Genomic DNA, 10,412 nt, shown 5'->3' with positions numbered 1-10,412 from the left:
TTTATGATGATACATACTGCGATCTTTCCCAATAATCCCTCTCGGCTATCAGATTGTGGGTACGTTTTAAACATAACCGGTATTTCTATTATTGTATTTATAAAGTTCTTCGAACGTTCTCCATATACGTCCGTCAGATACATCGCGCACTACCTTTTTCCTCTTTTGATCTTCTCAAACGACTGTTACAAGTTCGAAGAATCCTGGTCAAAGTAGAAAAGTCTTAAGACTATTCCTACAATTCTGTAACTTACACATTGTACCCTAAATGGGTGGAAGCTTACGTTCGGGGAATATCAGAAGGACAACGATACAGTTATTTCCAATGTTGTAGAAAGCACTCCACTTTCTTAGGGAAAACACCGAGATATTGTATTCACGTCGGAATGATATTTTTCAGCCCCTGTCAGATCTGAACTTGAACATGTTAGGTCTGCGTCTGTGTCAGACTAAAGGCCTACAAGATGTTTAGCAACACTGGGGCGTAATAGCCATAGATCTTCTCCAAACAAGGGAATATATATCTTGTGAGAATGACTTCTCCGACAGGAAATTTACAGCAATGCGACATCACAATTACGTGATATTGACTCGCAATCTGAGTTCTGGATCGTCAATTTGAACAGGACAATATAGACGAATTTCACAAAAGGCACGGAGATCCAACATGCCTATGATATAATCCGGAGAACGCACCCGCCTGTGCTATCCGGTCATAATAGCTACACGATAAAACAATTTTTCATTTCATGTCTCACAGATTATATAATTTGATATGGTATTGTTTGGTATCGTATACTTTTTGCTTTAGTGAAACAAATGTGGACAACTTTAAAGTTTATTTATAGCGTTATTACAGCAAGGCTGAGCGCATGGAGAAATAACATTGTTCAGTAATGTGAGACTTTTTAGGGAAGGTCACATGCAGTGCAATAATATTCAATTATGTACTGCCAAAGAACGTTACAGAAATGATGCGCGAACTGAACAGACTTAAGAAATTACGAGTCGGTACATGTGGTGTATTCGGCTTTGCTCAAAGAGAGACAAAGTGCTATTCTACTGGGACAGCTTAGGACACTTGCGAGGACAAAGGGGCAACGCATCGCCCTTTGTTCACCACTGAACTGCTTTAATCCCTCGAAACATGCACCACAGACAAGGCGTAACTGATACTGGTAACGGATATCTCATATGAAAACGACACTTGTACCTGTAGTACGATTGCATATCTTTTCTTGCAGGATGTCACGCAGGAACGCATGGGATTAACTGTACAGCAGATTGTGGGCGTGGGGATTTCAAAGCCCGTGACGCAAACAGTGGTGAGATGATGCAATATAATCATGCGCAATGAAATGATTCTATCTGGCCAACATGGCTTAATTGATGAAATTACAACAGAACATTCAGATTAGTTCTGAATAGCAAAGCATGCACGATGTATCTTCAGGTTTCTAACTGACGTGCATGTAGTTTCTATGAGCATGCTTGGGTTCACATTTGTCTGTTTTCTGACCCTACAGAGCTGGGATCCAACTGGGGAATCCCAGTGGCAGCTATCCTTGGTGTGTTGCTGATCTGCACTGTGACTGGGGAACAATATACATCAGACGGTTGTGTATTTTGCCTCTTTCCTAAAAACTCACGTTTTCGAACTTTAACGAAATGTTCTTTTATTCTTCATCCGTATATTTTGTCTCTTTCGTACAAATACTCACATATTTTCAAACTTTAACGAAAGTTTCTTTTTTATTCTTCATCCGTATATTTTGTCTCTTTCCTAAAAATACTCACATGTTTTCGAACTTTAACGAAATGTTCTTCTATTCTTCATCCGTATATTTTGTCTCTTTCGTACATATACTCACATATTTTCAAACTTTAACGAAGGTTCTTTTATTCTTCATCCGTTATGGAGTCTGTGGATGTAAATAGTAAACATACTGTTCTGTTTCACATCGTGTGTGTGCAAATAGTACATTAACGGAAACGTAATTACCCTGATTTCTTATGTTTTATGGTTTTATTGTTTTACTTAAATCTTAATTGACCAATACGGTTAACGTCAGGTATGTTGATGATCTAATATGGTTCAATACCATCAAATAGCCGATTCGTTCACCCACTCAGTACGGTACATACGATTTACCACAGTCTTTTAAATGGGTTTTAACTGTGATATGTTACAAAATAACAAAAACAATTTTCACGTCAGATTACTTAAACAACTTGAGAGCCTGAAGACCAAGGTGAGAGAGGAACACTATATGACACTTGATGAGAGGACAACAGCAACAGATAGTGCATATGAACCTATCGGCAATGTAATGCCCTACTACAACACAGTCGACCATCTTCAGGATGAAACTGGATGAGAAGACAAATGTTTCGGCAGCAGAAAATACAGACGAACATGCTACGTAGATAACAATAATGTCTATCACATAACACATACTTGTCATTTAGGAACAGGTTGCGTACAGGCAGAACGTTCATGGACTTGATCAAAATGACAATATAATGTTGACTTTGTATACTGTTTGTGGTTACAGGTATAACAGATGATCACATGTTTCAGATTACAAATGAAGGGTCTCGAATGCAATAAGAAACTCTATCGAGTTTGTTCATACAAAACACCGTAGTGAAGTCAAGTTTTGCTCAACCATGTGTGTTTATTACAGCATCAAATAATGTTCACACAGTTCGGGTAGAAACGTGTGATACGACTTGCCGCACATGTGATAATCACTATTTGTCCTCTGTTTGCACGGCACATCTTTTTGGTGCGTGGTTGGCGTGCTGTCTAAGACGCCAGGCTAGTGGTCCAGTGTGCATGAGGTGCCGGGATCGAGCCCACCTGTGGCCGGTGTAAAACAGGAGTCAGCTTTGTGTGCAGACTCTTTCAGTGTTGTCACAAACCCTAGTGTACAGTACACAACCCTGTGCACTTAAAATAACCCACGAATCCGTTGGTAAATGACCAGATGGTGGTCCATATGAATACGTGCAAACACCTGGTTGCGGATACAAAACGTACAGTAAACTTGGACAAAGTACTGTTACTATGTGCCCTATGTGTCCACCTAGCTGTCAATGGGTACCTCGTAAGGATGGGAAAGCCGCGATAACTTGGAGCACCTTGTGGCTGCAAGACTTATATGATCCCAGGGAGTTGAGATTGATAATACGATGTGCCGTCCAATGATCGAGGGGAATTCCAGCGCCTTGAGCATGTACTAGCTGCGTGGATATGTGCGCTAACTTAATATTCAATCCTATCCTCTACTGTTTTTCTGTCAACATCATTTTTTGCTGAGTGGCACAGTTTTTATGCTTAGTTCACCGAACCTCACTCGACTAAACTTACTCAAACTGATAACACAGTTCATCACACATCCCTCCATACATTGTTGCCGGATATGAGAAAGATGGACTTAACTTAACAATCATGTCTGCTTCTCTCATATCTGAAATCGATTTGCCAGCAAATCACACAAAATACCAGTGAAGTATGGAGAAACAATAGTCACAGATAATTGGTAAATAGTTTCTAAACTGACACTGGAAATAATTTGACCATTTATTCATATACCTGGTATGTCAGATGTACATATGTTTGATTTAAATAGCCCTATTTCTTTTTTGAAAATTATGTCTTATAGTCACGATAAAACGAACGTTTAGATACAGTGTATTAGATCATAGTACTGATTCCTGACGCTAGCAACATTCTTAACCTCGATATTTAGAACATATTGAGCACTGTTAATGTGATGTTTAGAATAGACATTATTCGGTTAATAAATGATGTGGCAAGAGGTTTGAAGTTGAAGAAACGTAAAATATGGTATTCTAATCAGCATGTTTCATACCAAGCTTTTCATAACTCAAGTTGGAGAGAAAATTTGTCATAAATATTCAAAATAGGTTTGCTAACCGCATCATTCTATTTCATTGTTTCAATGAGTTCAGTATAACTTGCGTTTAAACGAATCGTTTGTATGTATATTTTTGTAATGTAAACATTTGTGACACACTTTCATACTGATGATTGACCATGGCTGCCGTTTTCTTTTGGAGAGTGAGTGAGTTTAGTTTTACGCCGCAATAAGCAATATTCCCGCTATATGGCGGCGGTCTGTAAACAATCGAGTCTGGACCAGACAATCCAGTGATCAACAGCATGAGCATCGATCTGCGCAATTGGGAACCGATGGCATGTGTCAACCAAGTCAGCGAGCCTGACCAACCGATCCCGTTAGTCGCCTTTTACGACAAGCATAGTCGCCTTTTATGACAAGAATGGGTTGCTGAAGACTTATTCGACTCCGGATCTTCACGGGTCTTTTCTTTTGGAACCATGATTAACTCATAATGAGTTTAATGAAGGATTAAACAAGTCAACTTTCTTTCCGCACTTGCGGAATCATCACATGGTCATTGCATCTTGTGTTTCAGTTGAATATCAGACTCAAGAAATTTGGCATTATAAGCAGGGAACTGGACCTATTTGTATAGGAGTGAGTCAATTTAACGTCACCTCGACAATATTTCACCTATATAGTGACGAGAAAGTTTGTACATACAAAATAAATACAAGTAGTTAAATAACCAGTCATCGACGGACTGTTTAAAATAATAAGAGTATCACAGAAATTCGTATTGGAAATGTTATCACTAGTTTGGCTTATATAGACTGTAAACTGGATAAGGCATACCACACAAAGCATCATTCCTGATCAAACCGTTTTTGATGGCGACTAAACTGAACATTATGGATTGATAGTCCAGCAACAAACCTGAGAGAACATGATCGGTCTGTGCTCGTAAGACCAGGAAACCGTTTGATTTTACACTTTTCACTTGCAGAATCACGTGTATGTGAGTGCGTGCATGTGTTTTCAGCATGTGTGTGTGTGCATAGCGGACTTCCTGTGACCATCGTGTTGTAACTTTCAATCGTGCGTCATTTTAAACAAATAACTAAAATTTCTACAAGTAACAAGAGCATGAACGTGTCATAGTGTCATCCTATGTGCATATTCTTATAGGAAATTTTATCACTAGTTTGGCATTATACAGACTGTACACTGCACAAGGCATACCACACAAAGCATCATTCCTGATCAAACCCTTTTTGATAGCGATTAAATTGAACATTATGGGTTGACAGTCCAGCAATGACCTTGAAAACCTGTCAGATATATACAGCTACTTGTGAGACCAATCGGTATAACATAGACGCTCCTCATATTCGCGATATGGCTGAAATACTGCCTCTGTGACTTTCTGTTTTAACGTATTCCTTTCAGGTGATACGTAATGCCTAACTAACATCTGACTCTATAAGGGACGAAACCTTCATCACGTTATAGAGAGTAGTCGACATCAGTGATAACAAATAACTAGTCAGAATCACACCATTTCCCACTGTTTAATCGTAAAGGAACAAGTGCTTTAGGAAGTTGTGCACTGCGTTTTTATAACTGGATCACTTTCTCATAGGCACAGGCTCGCGATATAGCCGAATGTTTATAACATGTTTTCGTGTGGACATAATAAGGATTCTTATAACACAAAGCCCTCACATGGTCACTGTGTTATCATTGAAACAGTATTACATTATTTTAGAAGCTTAAACGAAAACCAACAGGAACTCGAGATTTAGATATTTGGTATTGATATAGCAACGGCAAATTGATGAAAATATTGAGGAATGCTTCATTTAGTTTTATTCAATGTAAGTCAAACACCGTTATGTCGAATACGAGGGAACTTACGTGTATACTTCTAGTTGTCCAAAGTTCGACACAAACGTGAAATGATGACTACAGAAGGAACACGCAGAGACACAGATATTACTTCGAGAGAACCGTTCGTTCGACACAGGCGTGTTTGCATATGCCTTTCATATCAGACATTTTTTCATCAACAATCCTTTGAAAAGAACTTTCCGTGATGTCCGGTTTTTTTATTGGTTAGACGTCGGCGGATTCAATACAAAGCTTGTTTACCTACGAAACCAGTTTGGGGAGATGTAGGTAAACTCTCCGTATCAGCATGTAAATTGTGTTAGTATCAATGGTAATATTTTTATATTGATTTATTGTCACCGTGCTCGCAATGTACATCTAGTCAGATAATATTATCAGGGAAGTGTGTTTGCCTACATCACACGTGAGCAGAAAGAGAAGCTGAGAAAAAGAAGGCTGTGATATCCAATATTTGTTCATCAAACACCCGAGCCTTTCAGGATTTACAATTTCAATTTCAATGTATGTTAAGCTGCACCACCTTCAATGCATACAAGACAACCCGTTGTGTCTATCATGTGACCTCATCTGTCATACGTTTTATTCTCTTCCTGGTTGCTGTACACTTAGATCGTGCTCGATGCGGGATGGCCGTGTGTGCAGTGAGTACTTTAATCATTAAATTAACTTTGACCGAATGACTATGTTATGATTGACGACTTCTCAATTTTTATCCATGGCGCACTAAATTTTCTAATAGCAATTACTCTCAGATTCAGGTTCATATTGCTTGATGATAATCATGTTTATATCATCGTTAACTATGTGTTTGTATCGTCGTTAAATACACTCTCTCAAAAAAGAAACGCAACCCCTGTTTTTTTTGGTAATGTTTATATCAATTTTAACTGGTTATTTCATTTGTATTTTTAAAGATAATGCCATGAAATTTGACATGGTGAACCTTAGGTCAGCACGGTATAAGGTAACAGTTAATGCAGGTCAGTATCGAACTCTCAATTTACGCTAGGGGGCGTTGTCTTCAGTATCTCGTTGTAGAGCCACGAGCTCTAATCACAGCAGTGCACCTCCTCGGAACAGAACGAATCAGACGGCGGATGTTTTCCTGGGGATTGCTCTCCACTCTTCCTGGAGTGCTGCGGCCAGTTCAACCAACGTGTGCGGTTGTGGTGTACGTGCACGAACACGACGATCCAGCTGGTCCCACAGATGTTCGATAGGATTGATGTCTGGCGATCTGGAGGGCCACGGCATCACGTTGACGTTTGAATTCTGTAGGAATGCCACTGTTGCACGAGCTGTATGAGGGCGGGCATTGTCATGTTGAAACAACTCCCTCTGTTGGTCGATTATCGGCAGAAAATGTGGCTGTAAGACGTCATCAATGTACCGTTTGTGCCGTCAAATTGCCACGAATGATGACCTCAAGTCTGACCGTTAGGTTGTAAGACATGGCTCCCCATACCATGATGCTTCCTCCTCCAAATCTGTCGACCTGTCGAACGCAGTTCGGTGCAAAACGTTCATTTGCTCGTCTATAGACACGTTGTCTACCGTCACGTCGTTGAAGAAGAAACGAGACTCGTCACTAAACCAGACTCTTCTCCAGTTTCTTAGGGTCCATCTCCTTACGTTAGTACACCACCTGAGACGTTGGCGTCGATGTTGGCGTTCAAGACGGGCCCAACAACTGGTCTTCTTGCACGTAAATTTGCCTGATGTAAACGGTTCCTGATGGTTTGGGCCGATACTCTCTCCTCAAACCTGGCACCTGTGTTGCAGTGATGGTGGGTGTGGCATGCCGATTACGTAGGTGGCTGAGTCGAAATAAAGCGATCCTGAGCCGGTGTGGTGATCCTAGGTCTACCGCTCCTGGGACGATCTTCAATTGCATGGAACTGTGTGTAACGATTCCAAAGTCGTGAGATTGTTGTTTTGTGTACGTTTAGATGACGGGCAACTGTTCCAAAGCTTTCCCCGGCCTCAATGCGACCAATGGCAATATTTCGATTTGCTGTACTCAAACGGGGCATTTTCGAACTTGATTTGCAGAGCAAATTATGAGAGAAAAATTACAAACTACGCGTGCTTTTAAAACCCTCTACATGAACTGTGTTTTCAACGATTTGCACGTGCAACAGGCTTTTAGCATTTTGTACATGACAATTTCGCACTTTCTCAAATAACACGGATACAAAGGTCATCATGTGTGAAAATGGTTCCGTTTGGAGCTTATACTGATCAGATGGGAACGTATTAACAGTATTTTGAAGAAGATTCTAATTTACATTCACCATCTTTATTCTAGAAATGATGTCAGATATTTAGATAGGGGTTGCGTTTTTTTTTTGAGAGAGTGTATATATATGATATTATCGGAAATGAATTCTTCAAGGATTTTACCTTTGTTATTTGTACGGGCACTTCCACAAAGTGGGTTGTGTCCGTTAAGATCGCCCATGAGTAGACATGGCTTTGGAAGTTGATCATACAGGTTTTGAAGATCTGATTGTTGAATAGAAGAAGAAGGAGGGATGTACAAACTGCACAGTGTTAACGCAATGCGCAAGGTCAGACGAACAGGTGCAGCCTGGAGATTGGTATGAAGAGAAACAGGGCTATTGATAATACCCTGCCGTACGAACATAGAAGCACATCCAGTTGCTTTATCTCCTTGAGGAGAGAAAGAATGATAACCACTGTATTGTCGTAAATTAAAAGTGTCTGTAGATTTTATATATGTCTCCTGAAGACATAACGCCGACGGTCGAAAATCCTGTATCAGTAATTGTATTTCATTGAAATTATTTTTCAGACCTCTGCAATTCCACTTAATTAGAGAGTTATGACTCATGTTGATGATGGACGTACTGGGGATCTATTGTTCCCAGTCCGAGGCGACTTACTTCTGTCGCGTGCACGCGGATGAGGGGAGACATTCATGTCTTCCAGTATCTGAAATTTGTTGAAAATTTGTACTGGGTCTGGTGAACCCTTGGGTAATCGATCATATCTTTTGGTGTAATCTACTTTCTGGCTTTGCATTTTTCACAATAGAAGATGAAACTATTGATGTTGGATCAGTCTGTGACTGTGATGTCTCTTTTATACTTGTTTAATGACAGAGTACTTGTCTGGTTTTACCCGCGTAATATCAGTCTGGCAGGCAACAGACTGGACAGTTTTAGAAAGAGGGTGTGTGACAGCTGCTGAGTATGACATACCTGTTGGTGAGGGACTGCATTTAGTAAAAGCATTGCTTTCTGGTATGTTATATTCTTTTGTACTTTAACTAATTTCCCTGTTCGGTTTCTATGTCAGCCTCACTCATATCTTAGAGCCATCGGTCCCTGTCTCTAATGATCCCATTACTGCTGTTCAGGGATTTGTGTGGAGAAACTGTGACATCAGTATTGACAAGTTGTCCTGTAGCTAGAAGAGTGGCAGAGTGCTTTGCTGTTTTACGATCGATCAATAGGAAGCCAGATTCGATCAATAGGAAGCCAGATCTGATCTTTTTGACAGTTTGAACACCCCCAACAATTCCATAAATTGCTTTGGATGTGGCCAATGGATTTAAGGTATGAGTATTGTCCTCATGAGAGAATGAACATTCATCTAATACGCGCTTATGTTTTTTGGTTGAGCCATGGTTAATTTGAGAAAGTTCACCATCTCAGCTCCAGATTGGCCCATGAGCCATCGTCTTCTGGCATAAGACTCTAGGCAAATTAAATAGGATATATCTCAAAACCAAGTGATGTTTCACAAACAAAAAAAGAACCAAGACCTAAACTCAAAAATGTAGTTCATAATTATAATTTGTGCAAATAGAAGTAATGCACAGGGCTCAACATGAACAGCCGATTGGTAGAACCGGGCCCATTCTACCACCCGTCCAGGTGAAGTAAGGGGCGAAGTGGTGTGTTGGCAAAAGGAATGCTGTTCCTGGCTCCTATGCCCTCAACAACCAGAATCCTTCCTTCTTACGACCAGCAATGGGGCGCTGTGGACCAATATGCCCCCGAGTCCACACTTAGCGTTACCCAGCACCCACCACGATGAGGTGGCCCTTCACGGTTGCCTCATGCTTTATTTATTCACTTCCTGGTAGTTCATACCGGTATAGCTGTACAGTGTATTGAACAACTGTGGGTGTGAGAGGTGAGTGGAGCCACAGTTTTGTTCATAATGCTCTAATCCATTCTGTCTATATAAATGAAAGATCATTACGTGATTAATACCAGTGTATCGGCGTCAGATTCTGTATGTGATAACATCCTACGATCCTGTTAGTCAGATATTGGTCATTAACATACATCGTTACCTGTTCTTTCCTACCCGTGAAGAGCCACCTCCTCGTAGTGGGTGCTGGGTAACACTAAGCGCTCTTCAACACCCCCGTTGTGGACCCGGGGGTATAGTTGGTCCACCAACCCGTTTGCCGTGGTGGTTGGGGAGCTCGGATGATAAAATCTTACTAATTAACCATGGCTTACGTAACCCACAAAAAAAAAAAGACCAAGCGTCAACTTGACACTGATCCTGTTGAAACTGACCTCAGATTGCCCAACTCAATTGATTACTGGACACGTTTTCTTGTCCTTGAAACTATTGACAAGACACCTTTGA

At 40.5% G+C, this 10,412-nt stretch overlaps 1 long non-coding RNA gene across 1 annotated transcript; it reads left to right on the top strand.

The window, feature by feature from the left end:
* The first annotated feature begins 1,251 nt into the window (after nt 1-1,251).
* On the top strand, nt 1,252-2,366 carry LOC124290476. The gene is made up of 3 exons (XR_006901946.1): nt 1,252-1,325; nt 1,527-1,616; nt 2,219-2,366. It is a non-coding gene; the product is annotated as an uncharacterized LOC124290476 (long non-coding RNA).
* Nucleotides 2,367-10,412: the final 8,046 nt, after the last annotated feature.

The sequence above is a fragment of the Haliotis rubra genome, unplaced genomic scaffold (genome assembly GCF_003918875.1).
Source record: "Haliotis rubra isolate DU_JTF1 unplaced genomic scaffold, ASM391887v1 Scf466, whole genome shotgun sequence".
Taxonomy (NCBI): Eukaryota; Metazoa; Mollusca; class Gastropoda; order Lepetellida; family Haliotidae; genus Haliotis; species Haliotis rubra.
The sequence above is the reverse complement of the archived record's forward strand: the minus strand, read 5'-3'. Positions and strand labels throughout refer to the sequence as shown.